This window comes from Cervus canadensis, chromosome 1 (genome assembly GCF_019320065.1).
Source record: "Cervus canadensis isolate Bull #8, Minnesota chromosome 1, ASM1932006v1, whole genome shotgun sequence".
In the NCBI taxonomy this organism is placed as follows: domain Eukaryota; kingdom Metazoa; phylum Chordata; class Mammalia; order Artiodactyla; family Cervidae; genus Cervus; species Cervus canadensis.
The window spans coordinates 109,782,102-109,804,145 of NC_057386.1; the positions used below are offsets into that span (position 1 = coordinate 109,782,102).

The 22,044-nt window shown below is 42.8% G+C and overlaps 1 pseudogene; it reads left to right on the forward strand.

The window, feature by feature from the left end:
• The first annotated feature begins 4,817 nt into the window (after positions 1–4,817).
• On the forward strand, positions 4,818–7,161 carry LOC122440492 (annotated as a pseudogene).
• The last annotated feature ends 14,883 nt before the right edge of the window (positions 7,162–22,044 follow it).

A 22,044-nucleotide genomic window follows, 5' to 3' on the forward strand; every position in this document is an offset into this window, starting at 1 on the left:
GGCCCTGCTCTGTGCTCTGTCCCCGCCTCAGAGCCAGTTCAGGGGCCTCCCCTGTGTCCCCTGCGACCTCAGGGCCCCCTGTGTGCTCCCCTCGGGCCCCTCAGGCCGAGTCTGTCCATGGCTCCCTGGGCTGCTCAGGGTCAGGACTGAGAGGGCTTCTGGGGCACAAGTTCCTCTCACGTCAGGATCAGGTCAGGGCCGTGCTGGCCCCGGGGAGGCCCGTCCCCTTCTGGGCAGGATAGCGAGTCCCTCCTCTGTGGGTCCCCTCCCTGGTGGCCAGAGCCCTGCTTCCTCTGTGCTTCCCCTCAGCCGTGAGGAGGAGAGGGCTTTTCTCTGTTGAAGTGGGCAAATATAGGGGAAGAGGCCTGGGGTGAGACCCTTGATTCCTAAACTCTTGGATCTTTACTGTGGGCAAACCTTTCCACACACTGGGCCCCATGCTCATGTCCTGTCTTTTTTTTTTTTTTTTTTTCTTTTTTTTAGCTGTCTTATGAAGGGACCCCTCCTGGGCGTCTCTCCTGCAGGCACAGGGCACAGGCTGCAGGGAACAGGTCTGATGGTGCTCATGGCAGCTTTTATTGAGACTCTGAAGGGCTCTGAGCAGCGTGTTCCCAGGGAGCCTGATATGTGGTGGCTGTTAGGATGAATTGTTCCAATCATTGGGTTCGAGAAGATACAGTTCAGGGAAAGTTTGGTTGGAGAAGAATGGCCCTACTATAGTTTGCCTCGCAGTCAATGTGTGTGTTACACTGCAGGTATGTGACTTTGAGATTCTTAAAAAATATTTATTTATTCATTATCTGGGTGCTGTCTTAGTTGTGGCATGTGGGATATAGTTCCCTGACAAGGATGAAACCAGGCTGACTGCACTGGGAACATGGAGTCTTAGCCACTGGACCACCTGGGGATTCCCTGAGATAGTAAATGTATGAAAATATGTTAATGGATTAGTGAAATTTTTAAGGTCATTGCTTTAAATACATACATGATTTTAACTGAAGGACAATCTATGTTTATTTCAGTTTTTCATTGATAAGAGTTACACATCTGAAATATAATTATCTTTGTAAGGTTTTTTATTAAGAAAATATTAAATAAATGACATGACAGATCTTTTGAAATTTTTTATTTGTAAGTAAAACTTTATTTTTACACAGATATTTGCATTATTAATTTTTGGGTGGGTCTGAGTGAAGGAGAGCAGGAACCAGCCTCTTTCTGCCGCTTACAGCCTTTCCACTGCAGGAACTTTATCTCTGATTAGGAAGATGTGAAGACCTACAAGACCTTTTAGAACTAACACCCCAAAAAGATATCCTTTTCGTTATAGAGAACTGGAATGTAAAAGTAGGAAGTCAAGAAACACCTGGAGTAACAGGCAAATTTAACCTTGGAGTACCAAATGAAGCAGGGCAAAGGCTCATAGAGTTTTGCCAAGAGAACGCACTGGTCATAGCAAACACCCTCTTCCAACAACACAAGAGAAGACTCTACACATGGACACCACCAGATGGTCAACACTGAAATCAGACTGATTATATTCTTTGTAGCCAAACAGGGAGAATCTCTATACAGTCAGCAAAAACAAGACCGGGAGCTGACTGTGGCTCAGATCATGAACCCCTTATTGCCAAATTCAGACTTAAATGGAAGAAAGTAGAGAAAACCACTAGACGATTCAGGTATGACCTAAATCAAATCCCTTATGATTATACAGTGGAAGTGAAATAGATTTAAGGTACTAGATTTGATAGACAGAGTGCCAGATGAACTATGGACAGAAGTTCATGACATTATACAGGAGACAGCGGTCAAGACCATCCCCAAGAAAAAGAAATGCAAAAAAGCAAAATGGCTGTCTGAGGAGGCCTTACAAATAGCTGTGAAAAGAAGAGAAGCCAAAAGCAAAGAAGAAAAGGAAAGATATACCCATTTGAATGCAGAGTTCCAAAGAATAGCAAGGAGAGATAAGAAAACCTTCCTCAGTGATCAATGCAAAGAAATAGAGGAAAACAATAGAATGGGAAAGACTAGAGAGCTCTTCAAGAAAGTTAGAGATACCAAGGGAACATTTCATGCAAAGATGGGTTCAATAAAGGACAGAAATGGTATGGACCTAACAGAAACAGAAGATATTAAGAAAAGATGGCACGAATACACAGAAGAACTATACAAAAAACATCTTCATGACCCAGATGATCACGATGGTGTGATCACTTATCCAGAGCCAGACATCCTGGAATGTGAAGTCAAGTGAGCCTTAGGAAGCATCAATACGAACAAAGCTAGTGGAGGTGATGGAATTCCAGTTGAGCTATTTCAAATCCTAAAAGGTGATGCTGTGAAAGTGCTGCACTCAATATGCCAGCAAATGTGGAAAACTCAGCAGTGGCCACAGGACTGGAAAAAGTCAGTTTTTATTCCAGTCCCTAAGAAAGGCAATGCCAAAGAATGCTCAAACTACCACACAATTGCACTCATCTCACACGCTGGTAAAGTAATGCTCAAAATTCTCCAAGCCAGGCTTCAGCAATACATGAACCGTGAACTTCCAGATGTTCAAGCTGGTTTTAGAACAGGCAGAGGAACCAGAAATCAAATTGCCATCATCCATTGGATCATCGAAAAAGCAAGACAGTTCCAGAAAAACATCTATTTCTGCTTTATTTACTATGCCAAAGCCTTTGACTATGTGGATCACAATAAACTGTGGAAAATTCTGAAAGAAATGGGAATACCAGACTACCTGACCTGCCTCTTGAGAAACCTGTATGCAGGTCAGGAAGCAAAGGTTAGAACTGGACATGAAACAACACACTGGTTCCAAATAGGAAAAGTAGTCCATCAAGGCTGTATATTGTCACTCTGCTTATTTAACTTATATGCAGAGTATATCATGAAGAACGCTGGGCTGAATGAAGCACAAGCTGGAATCAAGATTGCCAGGAAAAATATCAATAACCTCAGATATGCAGATGACACCACCCTTATGGCAGAAAGTGAAGAAGAACCTCTTGATGAAAGTGAAAGAGGAGAGTGAAAAAGCTGGCTGAAAATTAAGATCATGGCATCTGGCCCCATCACTTCATAGCAAATAGATGGGGAATAATGTCCTTGTGGCAGAAAGTGAAGAAGGACTAAAGAGCCTCTTGATGAAAGTGAAAGAGGAGAGTGAAAAAGCTGGCTAAAAACTAAGATCATGGCATCTGGTCCCATCACTTCATGGCAATAGATGGGGAAACAATGACAGACTTTATTTTTTTGGGTTCCAAAATCACTACAGATGGTAACTGCAGCCAAAAAATTAAAAGATGCTTACTCCTTGGAAGGAAAGTTATGACCAACCTAGACAGCGTATTAAAAAGCAGAGACATTACTTGGCCAACAGAGGTCCATCTAGTGAAGGCTGTAGTTTTTCCAGTAGTCATGTATGGATGTGAGAGTTGGACTACAAAGAAAACAGCGCTGAAGAATTGATGCTTTTGAACTGTGGTGTTGGAGGAGACTTTCAAAAGTCCCTTGAACTGCAAGGAGATCCAACTAGTCCATCCTAAAGGAAATCAGTCCTGAGTGTTCATTGGAAGAACTGATGTTGAAGCTGAAACTCCAATACTTTGGCCACCTGATGCGAAGAACTGACTCATTTGAAAAGACCCTGATGCTGGGAAAGATTGAAGGCGGGAAGAGGAGGGGAGGACAGAGGATGAGATGGTTGGATGGCATCACCGACTCAAAGGACATGAGTTTGAGTAGACTCTGGGAGTTGGTGGTGGACAGGGAGGCCTGATGTGCTGCAGGCCATGGGGTCGCAAAGAGTCGGACACAACTGAGCAACTGATCTGAACTGAACTGAGGAAGATATGTGTCAAAACATGGCAGTCTGAGCGATCAGAGCCAGGGGTGGGTCTCAGATATGAGATGAGGGCAGTACATAACAGGTCAGACCTGTTGTTCTCAGAAGCTCAGAAGTGACCACAGGAAGTTAACCAGAGTGAGAGCAGAGCAGCGGTGATGGCCGCGGCAGGGAGGGCACAGGGCTGCTGTGGGTCTGAAGCACCTTGTAAATACCAGTGTTTTGGTGAACGGTAGCACAGTTATAATCAGCCTCATCCTCAGGCTGCAGCCCAGAGATGAGCAGGAGCCCTGTATTGGCCAAGGCATCCTTGGATCCAGGAAGTGACTGGGGACCCCGGAGCCCTGGGGCTTATTGGAGTCTGACTTGAACATCAGGAGGCCCCGGGGAGGGCTCCCTGGCTTCTGCTGGAAGTAGGACATTTGGTAGTCACCAACACTGTAGCCACTGCCCAGGGTGCAGGAGAGTCTGGCTGATGCTCCCGGAGACGCGGAGAGGGAGGCGGGCTGAGTCAGCACAGGATGGGAGTCGGAGCCTGCAGACACAGACACGGGGGCGCCGGGGCAGGAGCTGCAGGAAAGGTTCCCGGAGTCTGCGCCCCGGGGGCTGAGGCAGGCCGGGGACCGAGCCCTGGTGCGCGGGGCCGTCACTACCTGTGCAGAGAGAGGAGCTCGAGCAGGAGAGTCCAGGCCACGGTGCCCACAGGACCCTGGTCCCCACAGAGGGCTGGGCTGCCCCAGGCCTCCTGTTCTCCCCCAGCCTCTAGCAGAGGAGGGGCTGAGATGCAAATAGGGTCCACCCAGGGCCCACCCAGCCCCTCCTTGCCCCTGGTGCTGGATGGAGCTCAGCTCACAGCCCAGACTCAGAGGGTAGAGGGGAGTTCCCTCCTGGGAGCCCCTGGAGGAAGCACCTGCTGAGACCACACTGGTCCCTGCTCAGGGGACTCTGCAGTCAGAAAGGACACATGGCTGAGTCCCCCCAGGAGCACACACCCCACCCCCAGCCCAGCTCCTGGAGTGAGTGGTGCTCCCTGAGCAGCTGGGCAGGGACCCCAGGGCAGTCCCACAGCGCCCCCTGCCGGTAACATGTGGGAAAATTTTGTAGAGAAAGGGAATGAAATTGAGTTTTCTAAGAAGGCACATTTGTTCTAGTAGAGAAAATAAGTAAACAGATGAAGATGCTTAGAAGAAACAGAAAATTTTATCATAAAATTACACTACAAAAAGACATAATATATCCTTATTTAGCGTAAATATCTAACAAACTTCAGGAGTTATATGCTTCCCATACATTTGATTTGTATTTTTTTCAACACTGAAAAAGATGCAAAATTTGCAGTTCTTTGAGAAAGCAGTTAAAGTATTTTACATACAACCCATAAATAAAACACATAAGAGGGAAATTTATAAGACTTCCCTTATGGTCCAGTGTTTAAGGATCTGCCTGTCGATGAAAAGGACATGGTTTCAGTACCGGATCCAGGAGGCTCCCACATTCTGCAGAGCAACTCAGCAGGAAAGCAGAATTGCTGAAGCTCCATTCCCCAGAGCTAGTGCTCTGCAACAAGAGAATCCACCCCAATGAGAAGCCAGTGCACTGCAATGAAGAGCGGCTGCACCTCCCCACAACCAGAGAGCCCAGGAGCAGTGAAGACCCAGCACAACCATCAATCAATCAAGTGTAAAAAACAACCTGACAACCAAACCAGTAGAAGGGAATGTTACAAACCACTATCATTAAGTATTGATCCAAATACTCTAAACAAAATGAAAAATTAGAAAATTAGAAAAATTCTAATATCAGATTAAGAAATTGACAGTGTTACCAAGTGTTATTTTTTCAAATATTTTTATTTTATATTTTATATTAAGACTCTCAAACATAAATTTACAGAGTAATCCAGTTCACACACTCCCAGCCGCCCCCGACCTCTTCGGGCTCTTCTTGTGTCTCTGGACCCAGGGCGTTTGCCGAGACCAACCTGGGGGCATCCTCCTTGTCCAAGGCGACTGAGGCCGCCCCAGGGAGCAGCCTGGAGGGAACCTGGTGACCCTGGTGCTTGGTGGGCAGTGGGTCAGTGACGGCAAGGGGAAGGTGGGGGATCTGCTAGTGCAGGACACCAACGCTCTGTGCCACTGCCAGGGAGGAAATAACGCTGGCCTGAACAGTTGTAGATTCTGTGGAGGGTGATTTTCATCTTTTACCCAGTGGAATAATTACCCAGTGGAATAATTCAGGCTCCCAGTGGAGCCTGAATATTACTGCATTCATTGGAAATGATGTGGTAATTCATCTAGCTGGATTGTTTGAGGAAGCAGAAAAAAACATTCAAAAAGGGAAAGGTCTGGAAGGCTGGGACAAAGGCTTCTCATACCTGCCAGAGCTCATATTGTGCTTGATTTTCATCAAACAGCTGGTGGTATCCAGGAACAACAGAGAGGAGAACAAGCAGGAAAAAATTTGGGTACCACAAAAAGGGCATTTGCCCCCATTTATTCTTCCAAAGAGGACCAGAGTGGACTTAGGATATGCCATCTTATTTCCGACTTTGATGGCTTTTCTGAGAGGTCCCAAGTTCTGGCTAACCACTACAAATCTATATACCCCACTTCGGAAATAGACGTTGAAGATGAATTCCAAAAACTCAAGGGTTATATGGTAAGGATGAAACCAACTGCAAGATATATGGAGTTTAGTTCCTATATGAGGCTTTCCATGGACCATCAATGAAAACCTTGGTAGAAGGTGCAAATGCAGAACTGCTAGGTATTGATTTTGAAATTTATCCTTTCATAACCTCTTTGAACTGTACAGTTGAAGGTTTTGTACTGGCTTGGGTATGCCCCCTTAAAATGCTGGAGAAATGTATGGAGTTGTGAAAGCTTATACAGCTAGAGTTGGAATTGGTCCCTTTCCTACAGAGCAAGACAATGAAATTGGAGAATTATTACAAACAAGGGATAGAGAGTTTGGTGTAACTACAGGAAGGGAAAGAAGATCAGTCTGGTTGGACCTTGTTTTGATTAAATATGCTCATATGATTAATGGATTTACTGCATTGGTACCCAAAAGTTTTGGTATTTTGGACAAATTTATGGAAATCAGAGTTGAAGTTGCATACAAGTTAGATGGTGAGATTATAACTCATTTCCCAGTAAACCAAGAACTCTTAATTAAATGGATTTAAATATAAGACCCTCCAGAATGGAACACACGGATATAAGAAGCAAAGACATTTAATGAACTACCTATTAATGCCCAGACTTGTTCGATTTATTGAAGATGAAGTTCAAATTCCAGTTAAATAGATTTGCTTAGATACCAGAGCCTATGATTCAACTCTTTTAAGGATTTCCAGTGATACAAGAAGCATTGCTGGAGAGGTGGGGAAAGGACTTTCTTAAATATTTCATTTATGATCTACGAGTTCTAAGAATAAAGACACTGAAATGAGTTTAGGCCCTACAGTCACTTCCAGTCTTTCAAGATGGATGACTGACATGGAGATACACTTTGGCAATTTGGCAATTTCCTTAGCTGGCATAACTGACAAATCATTTGTTGCTCCTCCTGCTCATGGTGTCATATTTTCTTTTAATTTTAATAATATAATCAATGTTGTTTGAAATCTAAAATAGAATTACTTTCAAAAATGAAGTTTTCCTTCATTATTGTTGTGTGTTCATAGGTTTTATCTCTATTGAATAGTAAGAATAATTAATGCAGTTTTGCACAAATATTTTTACATTCTTACTGGTCATCCAATTCTGTCACTGTAAACTTTGTTGTTCAAAAAAATGATGAGAGGAATCCTGTAAATGTTTGTAGTGATATAAATTCTGTTTAAATTTTGAACTGTTCATTTTCCTTTGAGACTGGCACAAATTTGAGCTTTGGTGGTAGGCGTGTGTTATACTCAAGGGTCCTTTAATTTGTACAAAACACAAAACATGTTTCTCTCTGTGAATTATTTAACACATTGAACATTTAATTAAACATTAAAAGGAAAAAACTGTTTCCTAGAATAACTACTGCAATGTTAAAAAAACTTAGTCATTAAAAGACCTGTTGTGATAAAATAAATAAATAAATTTAACACCAATAATAGCAAAAGCTACATAATATTGAAACACCTAGACATCTTAGTAACATCCTAGTACACACTAGGAGCATACACACCTGACTCCACACAGGTCACCCTGCAGAGCCTCTGCCCACAGCTTTGTCTCCTCCTCTGCACAGATGCTCCCAGGAGCCACCCACTCCTTAGAGACACCTTCTGATTCTCAGCTTCCAGCAGCCCCTCCCCGACACAGACTCGGCTAAGACCTCACATGGACCAGGAGATGGGAACCGAATCTGAACAGTTGGGTGCAAACCAAGAGTTCTAGGGGATGGGCCTCACGGAGATGAGGGTCCCCATCATGGAGGAAGGTTTCAGAGTGCCCTGAGTAGTTTCCCCACTGGTTGGCCCACCACCCATTCTGAGACTCAGCATTTTGGCCCATGCTAGCCATGGGCACCTCTTCTAACCTCTGGGAAGTCCTAGCCCCCATTCAGAGTGGCCCACTGTACAGCAAGCTTTGCTGATGGTACCCCCAAGAGAGTGGGCTGAGGGGCATTTCTAGGTCCACCCTGGGCACAGGAATATGCTTACACTGGGATTCTTGTCTCCTTGGAAACTGACCTTATTCCAAAATGTACATCTCCGTTCGCTGTGGCCCCACAGTCCAGACCTGCCTGTGGTGCAAATCCTATGTGTATGTGAAAGGACAGTGAAAGGACACTCAAGTGTTGACATGAGGTACTCTGTGAGCCATACATTCAGGGTGAGGACAGGAGCTCAGGATTCAGGGTCACCTCCCATTGGTCTGAATTCCCCTGTGAGCAGCATGACTGCCATCCCAGCTGAGCACAAACAGTCAGCCATGTCCTCAGGCTGGAGCCCAGGGATGGTCAGGGGTCCTGACGGACTTGAAACCGGAGGACTTCTCTGAGATAATAAGGACTGCTTGTGACTCCTTTGGGTCAGGAGTTTGGGGACCCAGCCAGGGTATGACTGCAGCCAAGATGCAGAAAATAACATAAACTAGGACATATTGAGGCAAAATCTAAGAGAAAATAAAAAAGAGTTTCTGAAGTAAAAATGTACAGGAAAAAAATTAGTTTATGTGACAAAATTGGAAAGAGGTTCAGATGTAAAATCTGGAAGAAACTACAGGGTTCTGAGGAAAAACTCTGAGAGAAAGTAAAAGGATATGAGTTAAAATCTGTCAGTAAGAAATAAGGTCTGAGGAAAAATCTGACAGAAAATAGAGGGTACTGAGGTTAAATCTGACAGGAATTAGGGGGTTAAGAGGAAAAATCTAACCAAAACTAGGGGCTTCAGAGGTAAAATTTGAGAAACTAGGGGGCTCAGTGGTATAATCTGAGAAACTACATAAAATTGAATGAAACTAGGGCATTCCAAGGTAAAAATCTAACAGAAACAAGGGGGTTCTGAGGTTAAAAACTCATAGAAACTAGGGGTTCTGAGGTAAAATTTGACAGAAACGAAGGGATTCTGAGGTAATATCTGACAGAAACTAGGGATTACTGAGGTGAAATGTGACAGAAACTAGGGGCTTCTGAGGTGAAATCTGACAAAAACTAGAGTGTTCAGAGGTAAAATCTGACAGAAACCAGGGGATTCTTAGGAAAACTGACAGAATCTAGGGTTTCTGAGGTGAAATCTGAGAAACAAGAGGGTTCTGAGGTAAAATCTGACAGAAACTAGAGGATTCTGAATTAAAATCTGACAGAAAATCAGGAGATCCGAGGTAAAATCTTACAGAAACTCTGGGGGTCTGAGGAAAAATTGGACAGAAACTAGGGCGGTGTGAGAAAAAATTTGACAGAAACTAGGGGATTCTGAGGTAAAAATCTGAGTAACAAGAGGGTTCTGAGGTAAAATCTGACAGAAACTAAAGGGTTCTAGGTGAAACCTGACAGAAACTAGGGAGATCTGAGGTAAAATCTAACAGAAACTAGGGGATTGGAGGTGAAATCTGACAGAAATTAGAGATTACTGAGATCAAATCTGACAGAAACTAGGGTTTCCTGAGGTGGAACCTGAGAGAAACTAGAGGCTTCTGAGGTGAAATCTGACATAAACTAGGGCCTTCTGATGTAAAAATCTGACAAAAACTAGGAGGTTCTGACATAAAATCTGACAGAACCTAGGGGGTTCTAAATAAAATCTGACAGAAACTAGGGGGTTCTGAGGTGAAATTGACAGAAACTATGGTCTTATGAGGTAAAATCAGACAGAAAGTGGGATTCTGTTGTAAAATCTGACAGAAACTAGGGTGTTTGGGTAAAATCTGACAGAAACTAGGGAGTTCTGAGGTAAAATCTGACAGAATCTAAGAGGTTCTGTGGTAAAATCTGACAGAAAACAGGCAGAACTGAGGTAAAATCTGACAGAAACTAAGGGGTTCTAGGTGATATATGACAGAAGCTATGGAGTTCTGAGGTAAAATCTGACAGAAATAGGGGCTTCTGAGGTGAAATCTGACAGAAATGATGGGCTTCTGCAGTAAAATCTGACAGAAACCAGGGGAGACTGAGGTAAAATGTGACAGAAGCTAGAGGGTTCTGAGGTGAAATCTGACAGAAACTAGGTGGTTCTGACATAAAATCTTACAGAGACTAGGGGCTTCTGAGGTAAAATCTGACAGAAACTAGGTGGCTCTGACATAAAATCTTACAGATACTATGAGATTCTGAGGTGAAATCTGACAATCTATGGGGCTGTTATGTAAAGTCTTACAGAAACTAGGGGTTTCTCAGATAAAATGTGACAGAAACTGGCAGTTTGTGAGATAAAATCTGAAAGATTTGGTGGTTCTTAGTTAAGTCTGACCAAAATAAGGAGATGGTCTGATATAAATCTGACAGAAAAAAGTAAAAATTTACAGAAACAAGGAGTTTCTAGGTAAAATCTGACAGAAATTAGGCTGTTCTGAAGTAAAATCTGACAGAAACTAGGGGGTCTGAGGTAATATCTGACAGAAACTGGGAAGTTCTGTTTGAAAAACTGACAGAAAGAAGGAGGTTCTCAGCTAAAATCTTAGAGGACATAGAGTCTTTCTGTGACCCAAAACGGCACAGGCCTACCAGGAAGCCACACAGCTGAGGACAGAGACCTCATGCCCCTCCCTTTGTGTGTAAAGTAAATTCATCATAGCAAGTGCCCTGTCTGAACTATAAATGATCCCAGTATTATAGTGTCGAAGCCTACTCTGCTCATCAACTGATAGGCCAATGAATTGGAGGAGATGTTCTGTGGCAAGGAATACAACTTTATTCGAAATCCTGGCTCATTGAGAAGATGACATATGAATGTCTCAAAATAACCAACTCCTCAAGGTCAGAATGCCAGTTTCTTTTATAAAACCAGAGAGCGATGTGGTGAGGAACTATAGTCAAAAGGTAGAACAGAGAGGGATAGGCTGTGAAGAAGCAAAGTAAACAGGGCCACCAGTCTTTAAAACATCTCGATGAAGGGCCAACCTTTGGAAGGACTATGTTAATCCCTTCCTTTCACAGGTGAGCAAGGACATATTATCTCTCCATGACCATAATAAAGGCACTTTAGTTTAACGATCAGTCAGAGGGGTAGAATCCTCCAATTGTCACTTTTCAGTCAATAAATCGTGTCTGACTGAGAACCTATCGACTGCAGCACGCCAGTCTTCCCTGTCCATCGCCATCTCACGGAGCTTGCTCAAACATCCTTCAAGTTGGTGAGGTCAACCAACCATCTCATCCTCTGTCATCCCCTTCTCCTCCTGCCCTCAGTCTTTCTCAGCATCAGGGTCTTTTTCAATGAGTTGGCTCTTCGCATCATGTGGCCAAAGTATTGGAGATTCAGGTTCAGCATCAGTCCTTCCAATGAATAGTCAGGATTGATTTCCTTTAGGATTGACTGGTTTGATTTCCTTGGTGCCCAAGGGACTCTCAAGAGTCTTCTCCAACACCACAGTTCAAAAGTATTAATTATTCAGCCCTCAGCCTTCTTTATGGCCCAAACCTCACATGTGTACATGACTACTGGAAGAACCATAGCTTTGATTATAAGAACCTTTGTCAGCAAAGTGATGTCTCTGCTTTTTAATATGTTGTCTAGGCTGGTTATAGCTTTTCTTCCAAGGAGCAAGCTTCTTTTAATTTCCTGGCTGCAGTCACTGTCCACAGTGATTTTGGAGCTCAAGAAAATAAAATCTGCCACTATTTTCACTTTTCCCTCATCTGATTGCATGAAGTGATGGGACCAGATGCCATGATCTTCATTTTCTGAATGTTGATCTTTAAGCCAGCCTCTTCACTCTCCTCTTTCACTCTCATCAAGAGGCTCTTCACTTTCTGCCATGAGGGTGGTATCATTTGCATATCTGAGGTTGTTGATATTTCTTCCAGCAGTCTTGAATCCAGCTTGTGATTCATCCAGTCCAGCATTTTCCATGATGTACTCTGCATATACATAAAATAAGCAGGGTAACAATATATAGCCTTAACATACTGCTTTCCCAATTTTGAACCAGTTCATTGTTCCATATCTGATTCTCACTGTTGCTTCTTTTCCTGCATACAGATTTCTCAGGAGGCAGGTAAGTTGGTCTGCTATTCCCATCTTTAGGAATTTCTCACAGTTTATTGTGATTCATACAGTCAAAGGTTTTTACATAGTTAACAAAGCAGAAGTAGATGTTTTTCTGGAATTATCTTGCTTTTTCTATAATCCAACAAATGTTGACCAAATTTGATCAATGTTTCCTGTGCTTTTTCTAAATCCAGCTTGTACATCTGGAGTTCTCAGTTCACATACTGTTGAAGCCTAGTTTGAAGGATTTTGAGCATGTCTTTGGTAGCATATGAAATGAGTGTAATTGTACAGTGGCTCCTCCAAATAAAACACAAATGTCAGTGAAAAAAAAAATATTCCCTTACTTACACCCTGAAATCCTCTTTAACTAAGTATTGGAGCCAGTAAAGGTGAATATTTTTCTACAGTCTCAGATCCACTCACAGTCAAGCTGCCCATGTGCTTTGACTCCTTGTTCAAGTCCTGGCTGTATCGCTCACATTATCTTTAATCTGTCAACCAGAAAAGATGCACAACTTGAGAGTTGCAAGTTAAGCTTTATTTGGGGCAAAATGAGGACTGCAGCCCAGGAGCCAGCATCTCAGATAGCTCTCAGAGACTGCTCCAAAGCAGCAGTGGGAGAAGATCAATATATAAGTTTCGGATAAAGGAGAAGTTCAATACCATTAAGCACTCATTTCACAAAAGGTTTTTTGTTAGTCATGAGGATCTGATGTCACCATGAAGGGATTTAGTACTTCTCTAGATATGAGGAGATATCAATGATTGAGATCATAAAATCTGTTCCTAAAAACATCAATTCAGTTCAGTTCAGTCGCTCAGTTGTCTCTGACTCTTTGCAACCCCATGGACCGCAGCATGCAAGGCCTCCCTGTCCATCATCAATTCCCGGAGTTTACTCAAATTCATGTCCATTGAGTCGGTGATGCCATCCAACCATCTCATCCTCTGTCCTCCCCTTCTTTTTCTGCCTTCAATCTTTCCCAGCATCACGGTCTTTTCCAATGAGTCAGCTTTTCGCAACAGGTGGCCAAAGTATTGGAGTTTCAGCTTCAACATCAGTCCTTCCAATGAACACTCAGGACTGATCTCCTTTAGGATGGACTGGTTGGATCACCTTGCGGTCCAAGGGACTCTCAAAAGTCTTCTCCAACACCACCGCTCAAAAGCATCAATTCTTCAGCGCTCAGCTTTCTTCACAGTCCAACTCTCACATCCATACATGACCACTGGAAAAACCATAGCCTTGACTAAACGGACCTTTGTTGGCCAAGTAATGTCTCTGCTTTTTAATACGCTGTCTAGGTTGGTCATAACTTTCCTTCCAAGGAGTAAGTGTCTTTTAATTTCATGACTGCAGTCACCATCTGCAGTGATTTTGGAGCCCAAAAAATAAAGTCTGACACGGTTTCCACTGTTTCCCCATTTATTTGCCATGAAGTGATGGGACCAGATGCCATGATCTTAGTTTTCTGAATGTTGAGAGCTTTAAGCCAACTTTTTCACTCTCCTCTTTCACTTTCATCAAGAGGCTCTTTAGTTCTTCTTCACTTTCTGCCATAAGGGCATTTCATCTGCATATCTGAGGTTATTGATATTTCTCCCAGCAATCTTGATTCCAGCTTGTGCTTCATCCAGCCCAGCATTTCTCATGATATACTCTGCATATAAGTTAAATAAGCAGAGTGACAATATACAGCCTTGATGGACTCCTTTTCCTATTTGGAACCAGTCTGTTGTTCCATGTCCAGTTCTAACCTTTGCTTCCTAACCTGCATACAGGTTTCTCAAGAGGCAAGTCAGGTGATCTGGTATTCCCATCTCTTTCAGAATTTTCCAAGTTTATTGTGATTCACACAGTCAAAGGCTTTGGCATAGTCAATAAAGCAGAAGTAGATGTTTTTCTGGAACTCTCTTGCTTTTTCAATGATCCAGAGGGTGTTGGCAATTTGATCTCTGGTTCCTCTGCCTTTTCTAAAACCAGCTTGGGAAAGACTATATAGAAGAGGATCTGACTCAAGTCTGAAGCGACAGGACAGCCAGACCCAGGAGCTCGTGGGGGTGATATGGAGGCATCACAGGTGGAGAAAAGTCACACATTGATGAGAACACAGTTTGCCCAAATCCCCTGGAGCAAACTGAGTGGTTTGTCAGCTGTCTAGCACACCTGCAGTTTCAGGAATGGACGTCACACAGCATCCCCCGCTGGCCATAGGGGCCGCATCCTCTGGTCACTGTGATAACAGTACGTGGAGCAGTGTTCTTTTTGTACTGTCATTTTTCCCCCGATGTCACTACCTCAGATAGAGTGAGTAGAGGCCTCAGAAGATCCACCACTGGAAGAGTGATGCTTTCACATCTGAATTTTTATTTCGATAGGAGCATATTATTTTTAAACTGTCAATCTCTGTCAACTGTACCCCTACAGCTCCAACCTTGCCGGCTGTTTCCAGACACTGCACAGATACGTGAAAGGTCAGTTAAAGGGTACAACAGAAACACACATGGGAAAATACCCTGTATGCATGTTTTTTAATGATTTTTTAAAAAACTTTTTTTATATGGACCATTTTTAAAATTTTCATTGAATTTGTTACAACATTGCTTCTTTTATGTTTTTCAGGGGGAGGGCGGTTGGCATGAGGCATGTGGGGGTCCTAGCTTCCTCACCAGGGATCGAACCCGTACTCCCTGAATTGGAAGGCAAAGTCTCAACCACTGGACCCCAAGGGGAGTCCCCAGCCTGTATGCATGTTGAGCGGCACAGGGAAGTTGGGCCAAAGAAGCCTCAAGAAATCTGATGCCTAAGTTTGGATCTGTAGGCCGTCAGGTGGTCTCCATGGCAGAGAGTAAGAAAGATCCCTGGAGTGAGATGTCAGGGCATGTACCAAAGGCAGAAAAAGAGGCAAGAAAAAGGTGACTGATGATCTTGGTGAATGGCCACTCAAGGGCAGAGAGGTGGACCCTCTGAGCACGTGACTCCAGCACCTCCAATTAGAATAGAAAAGGAAAATCTGGGAATAAGTCTATCCCCTTAGTTAAACCTTATTCCTTTTTACCAATTTTTACCCTGTGTGAACGTATATAACTTTAAGTTGCTGCAAATATATTCACAATGATAACTATACACTTACCAATTGTGAGGTCCAGTCACTTTTACTCATTAGTTTCAATGCTCCTAAATAGCATATACTATTTTTTTGAATAAAAATTTATTTTTATTGTAATTGGAGGCTAATTACTTTACAATATTGTATTGGTTTTGCCATACATTGACATGAATCCACCATGGGTGTACATGTGTTCCCCATCTTGAACCCCCCTCCCACCTCCCTCCCCATCCCATCCCCTGGGTCACCCCAGGGCACCAGCCCCAAGCACCCTGTATCATGCATCGAACCTGTGCTGGTGATTCATTTCACATATGATAATATATATGTTTCAATGCCATTCTCCCAAACCATCCCACCCTTGCCCTCTCCCACAGAGTCCAAAAGACTGTTCTATACATCTGTGTCTCTTTTGCTGTCTCGCATACAGGGTTATTGTTACCATCTTTCTAAATTCCATATATATTCATTATTATTCTGTATTGGTGTTCTTCTTTCTGGCTTACTTCACTCTGTATAATAGGCTCCAGTTTCATCCACCTCATTAGAACTGATTTAAATGTATTCTTTTTAATGGCTGAGTAATATTCCATTGTGTATATGTACCATAGCTTTCTTGTCCATTCGTCTGCTGATGGGCATCTAGGTTGCTTCCATGTCCTGGCTATTATAAACAGTAGCACACACTCTTGTCAGTAGGAACTCACCTCTTGTCTTTTCACAGGCCAGTTAAACAGTGCTCTGAGTTTCCCCAGATGACTGGTGAGGCTTGGGGAGCTCAGAGTTTGTGTCTCACTTCCCCCCTGGCCTGAAGCACTGCGTGAGCTTGGGCTGCTGTTCCAGGCTTAGCAGGATTAGTCAGCCTCCTCCTCCTCAGTTTGGAGCCCAGAGATGGTCAGGGAGGCCACCTGCCTGACCTGGAGCCAGAGAATCAGGCTGAAACCCCTATTATGTTATAGTATACTGGACTTCTCTGGTGGTCCAGGGGTTAAGAATCTGCTGGCCAATACAGGGACATTCAGTCCCTGATGCAGGAAGACTCCACGTGCCGCAAAGCAGTTAACCCCATGCACCACAACTGCTGAGCCTGCTCACCCTAGAAACTGCTCCCCAACATGAGAAGCCATTGCAATAAGCCTGGCAGCACAGCTAGAGAGCAGCCCCGGCTCCCCACAACTAGAGAAAACCCACGTGCAGCAACGAAGATCCAGCACAGCCAAAAATAAATCACTAAATAAATTAAAATGTTTTATATATATGCATAAAAATTATAGTGCACTATAGCCACTTTCCTAGTGGCTCATACGGTAAAGAATCCATCTGCAATATGGAGACCTGGATTCAGTCCCTGGGTTGGGAAGATCCCCTGGAGAAAGGAACAGCTACCCACTCCAGTATTTTTGCCTGGAGAATTCCATGGACGGTACTCTCCACGGGGTCACAGAGAGTCAGACACAACTGAGCTACTTTCAATTTCACTTTCACACTATAATATGGACTATATATTATAAATTGTATATCATATGTAATATGATATGGTATAATGTAAATTATTTATTGTATTATATATATACAATATTATATAATAATGATGCCCTTGGGGATCCAAAGAAATAAAATTCCGCACCACAGAAGACCACAGAACCAAGCTATTTATTTTAGGACAATAAATCTCAAGAAAAATTGAGTATGGCTCCCAGTCTTCTGCTGAATAACTTACAGATCATCACCTATGACTCCACAAATGTCCCTCCTCACAAGGACACAGTTGCAAAGTCCCCAGTGGGGAGCAAAAGTCTCCTGCCCTCAGGCCTGGGGTTCATCCACCTGGGAGCAGCTAAAAGCAAGGTACCCACTATTGGTTCCACAGCACCCCCTGCTGGTTCAAGTCGAACTCCCTCTACCCACAGAGCTGGTAATCCTGGGACTTCTCTTGTCACAAGATGTTACTGATGCTGAAACTCCAAAACTTTGGCCACCTAATGCCAAGAGCCAACTCATTTGAAAAGACCCCGATACTGAGAAAGATTGAAGGCCAAAGGAGAGGAGGACAGCAGAAGATGAGATGGTTAGATAGCATTACCAACTGAATGGACATGAATCTGAGCAAACTCTTGGAGACAGCGAAGGACAGGGGAGACCGGCGTGCTGCAGTCCATGGGGTGGCAAACAGTCAGATATGACTTAGCGACTGAACAGCAGCAATGAGAATTTGCAGCCCACATCGTTTTCATGACTCCAACAGATCAAGCAATGTCCTGGCCTTAAGGTTGCAACAATAAACACATGACTCTTTATATAACTTTACATGACTCTGGTCTCCCAAAGGAGGAAGAACTTGTTCTAGTTCTAACAAGTTAGCAGAAAGGACGTTTTAAGGAGAGGAAATAGAAAGCATAACACCTCTGTTGTATTTAAGGTCAAGGGACACCCAGGAGGTGGCAGAAGTCTGCAGTGTGTGCCACTTGCTGATGGTGGTAAGGTGGGGAAAGCCTAGGCAGATAAAGAAAGGAACAAGAGAGGCCTGTATGGGGGGAGGGGTGCTTTATGTGACAGGTAGCAGACAGAGGCGTTGTGACTGCAGCAGTGAGGTGAGAGGACACAGGGGGTGATGGAACCGTTCCCAAAGACCAACCTAGGCCCCTACCTGCAAATGCAGGGCTTTTAATAATTTTATTTGTTTATTTATTTTTGGCTTTGCTGGTCTTCATCATTGCACGGGCTTTTCTCTAGTTGCGGAGAGAGGGGCTACTCCCTAGTTGCAGTGTTCAGGCTTCTGGTTGTGGTGGCTGCTCTTGTTGTGGAGCACGGGCTCTAGGGTGCCCAGGGTTCAGTAGCTGCAGTGAGTGGGCACAGTAGTTGCAGCTCCAGGCTTTAGGGTACAGGCTCAGTGGTCGTAGCACATGGGCTCAGTTGCTCCTCAGCACGTGGGATTTTCCCAGACTAGGGAAACCCCAAACAAACACAGTTGTCAAGCCAACTCTTCTATATAGATTTCCCAGAGAAGGCAGGAGAACTCGCTTCTCTTCTAGGGTAATAAAGTAATAAAGCTCCTTTATTAATTTTTCAGACTGGTCAATGTTCAGGAACTGTAGACCCACAGGTCTCTGAGGTACCCTGGTTTCCAGACTCCTCCTCCTCCCTCCCCATGGGCCTGAGATGAGAGAATGTGAGTGCACGGCTGGAGGAACTAGAGAGGATGAAGTCAAATAGCTTCGAGAAGCAAGGGCTTCAGAAGGCCGGGATGCAGCACCTTGAGCCTGCATCCTGCGCACAGGATGAGGTAGGAGCTCAGAAGGCAAAAACTCCAGGCCTATAGTTGGAAGACAATGTGATGCCCAACAGAAATTCCTTACTCAGAAAGAAAAATGATCCAAAGGAGACCTGCTACTTGGTGGGTTTATTTATTTGGTGAAGGAAAGTTATAAATATGGAGCTTTCCAAATCCTTTCCTGCATGCTGTATGATGGTTTTAGACTCAGGTTCACAGGTCTCTCTAAAAAGTGACATTTTCTTACCTTACTCTAAGGTCAAAGTTTATTTTTTTTCCTAGTGATATCCATCTTTTATGCTCGAAGTTTAGTTAACTTGGGACTTCTATGGTGGTCCAGTGTTTAAGGGTCCATCCCGCTAGCAGGGGGCATGGGTTTGATCCCTGGTCTGGGAACTAAGATTCCACATGTTTCAAGACAAAAAAAAATAAAAATAAAAAACTATTTTTAAGTAAATAAATAAATTGATTAATTAAAGTGTGCAGTTTGATGAGTTTTTTTGTTTTTTTTTTTTAAGGTTTAGGTAACTTAGCCATACTCCTATTTTCTATATAGGGCCCATTTGATTTCCCTCTTGGCTCCTATTGAGGCTTTTATTTCATCCATGTTACTTCTTGATCTGCATTTAAATGGTCAGAAATGCTGACAGACAAAGGGGACACTTTAAATGCTGACAGATGTTGCAGGGGATACTTTACCCAGGATAGGGTCTCTGGGAGAGTGTGGGGGGTAATAGTAATGACCTGATGAGATGCCTCAGTCTACAGATCTCCATTATAATCATGAAATGGCCAGCAAAATGGTGGCCTAAGATATTCCAAGATTTCATTCCCCAACAGAAACATCAAAACAAGCAAAGCAGAATGTTATTTGAGCTCTGAAAAACAGTGAAAAGTTGACAGCAATCAAGCAAATGTTCAATCAAGAAAAAGACATCTTTAAAATGGTACAAGGGTTCATGAGGTGACATCAGCAAGACGTTGGAATAGAAAGTCTCCAGCTAGTATCCCCCCTCAGCAACAAAAATTCAGTATGGCTCCATGGGCAAAAGTACTTTTGGGAATCATGTGAATCCCTGATGGAGTCCAAGACCAGGGAGAGGCACTTTTAGAAGGTGAGCCCATGCCCAGGTCATTGTCTCACTGACTGGGGTCCCGTGTACAGACCTGAAAACAGATGCAGGAAAAGGATTTAACACATTTTAATGATTAAAAACTCTCAGCAAAACAGGCACTGAAGGAACTTATCTCAACTCAATAAAGGCCATATCTGACAAGCCCATAGCTAACATACTCAGTGGTGGGAACCTGAAAGCTTTCCTTCTAAGATCAGGAGTCAGACAAGGGTGCCCACTCTCACCACTCCTATTCAACATAGTACTGGAAGTACTAGCCAGAGCAATTAGGCAAGAAATCCTAAGAACTCCACACACACACAAAAGTTGTTCAAACTAATAAACAAATGCAGTAAAGTTGTGGAATATAAAATCAACACACAAAAATCAGTTGCATTTTTAAACACCAACAATGAACTACCTGAAAAATAAATAAATGAAATAATCTCATTTACAATAGCAGCAAAAAGAATAAAATAAGAACAAATTTAACCAAGGAAATGATAGATCTGTATACTGAAAACTATAAAACCTTGATGAAAATAACTGAAGAAGATATAAATAAATGGGAAGATATCCCACATTCATGGACTGGAAGAATTAATATTGTCAAAATCTCACACTTCCCAAGGCAATCTAGAGATTCAATGAAATCCCCATTAAAATACCAGTGATATTTGTTCACAGAAATAGGAAAAAATATCCTGCCACAAAAGTTTTCAAATAGATAATGAAATCTTGAGAAAGAAGAACAAAACTGGAGGCATGACACTCTGGGATTTCAAACTAAATTACAAATCTATAGTAATCAAAATAGTATAACACTGGGGTAAAAAAGAGATACATTGGCCAATGGAACAGAATCAACAGCCCATAAATAAACCCCAGAAAATGGTCAATTAATCTTTGACAAGGATGCCAAGAACACAATGAAAAAGGATAGTCTCTTCAATAAACGGTCCTGGGAAAACTGCATACTACATGCCAAAGAATTAAACTGGATCCCTATCTTTCAACACTGAAAAAAATTAACTTGAAATGGAATAAAGATTTAAATGTAAGACCTGAAACTATAAATTTCTAGAAGAAAATATAGGGGGAATCTCCTTGACCTTGGTGTTAGTAATAACTTTTCTGGATATGACATCAAAAACCCAGGCAAGCAAAGAAAAAAATAAATGCAAATGGGACTACATTAAACTGAAAGTTTTCTGCACAGCAAAGAGATCAGTCAACAAAATGAAAAGGCAACCTACAGAATGGAGAAAATATTTGTAAACCATATATCTGGTAAGGAGTTAATATCTAAAGCATGCAAACACTCATCAACTCAAAAGCGGAACTAGGGACTTCCTTGGTGGTCCAGTGGTTAAGAATCTGCCTTGCAAAGGAGGAGATTCAGGTTTGATCCCTGGTCAGGGAATTAAGATCCCACATGCAGTGGAGCTACCGTGCCCTTGCACTCTTGAGCCTATGTGCCACAACTAGAGAGTCCATGCACCACACTGAAACATCCAGCATGGCGAAGATCCTGAGTTGCATGGCTGCAACTAAGATCCAGCGCAGCCAAATAAATATTTTTAAATGCTTAAAAAAAAAAAAAAGCAAAGCCAAGTAACCTGATTTTCAAATAGGCAAAGGACCTGAATAGAATTTTTTCCAGAGAAGACATACCAACTACCAAAAAAGTATATGAAAAGGTGTTCAACATCACTAATTACTTGGTAAATGCAAATCAGCACCAAAATGAGATATCACCTTATACTTGTTAGTATGACTATTAAATCAAAAAGATTTAATATCCATTGACAGATGAATGGATAAAGAAGTGGTGGTACATATACACAATGGAATATTACTCAGCCATAAAAAGGAACACATTTGAGTCAGTTCTAAACAAGTGGGTGAACGTAGAACCTATTATACAGAGTGAAGTAAGCCAGAAAGAGAAAGATAAATATCATATTCTAATGCCTATATACAGAATCTAGAAAAATGGTATTGAAGAATTTATTTACAGGGCAGCAATGGAGAAACACACATAGAGA